The sequence below is a fragment of the Myotis nattereri genome, assembly GCF_964212035.1.
Source record: "Myotis nattereri genome assembly, chromosome: 1".
Lineage (NCBI taxonomy): Eukaryota > Metazoa > Chordata > Mammalia > Chiroptera > Vespertilionidae > Myotis > Myotis nattereri.
The window spans coordinates 65317625-65318062 of record NC_138075.1 but is presented as its reverse complement, the minus strand read 5'-3'; positions in this window follow the sequence as shown (position 1 = coordinate 65318062).

Here is a 438-nt window from a genome sequence, read left to right as displayed (position 1 = left end):
TGCTCCAAAGTCCAAGATCTTCACATGGTTCACCACGGTATTTTACCCCGATCACATTTTCAGCTGTATTCCCCACAATTCTTCCTTTCACTTGCTTCCTGGTGGTTTGCCCAGTTACCACATTCCCAATGTGTTTCCCCAAGCCATGCCCTTCCCTGATCATATTTTCTATCCTCCCTCCTGAAATGTCACTTCCTCATGGAAGCTATCTCTAACTAGCTGAGACCCCATGTTTACCTCTTGGAACACGTCTATTCTCTTTCTTAGCACTGATCACACTCTAAATAGTTATTTGTATATTTTGTCTTCATCCCTAGATTTCCAGTCTGATCCCACCTGCACAGGCTGAGCCATCTACAAAATAACGCCCATTTTTATAATATCAATAGTTCCCCTATGAAATTAGCTGGAAATCAAGTAATTCCTGGGAACTTCTCC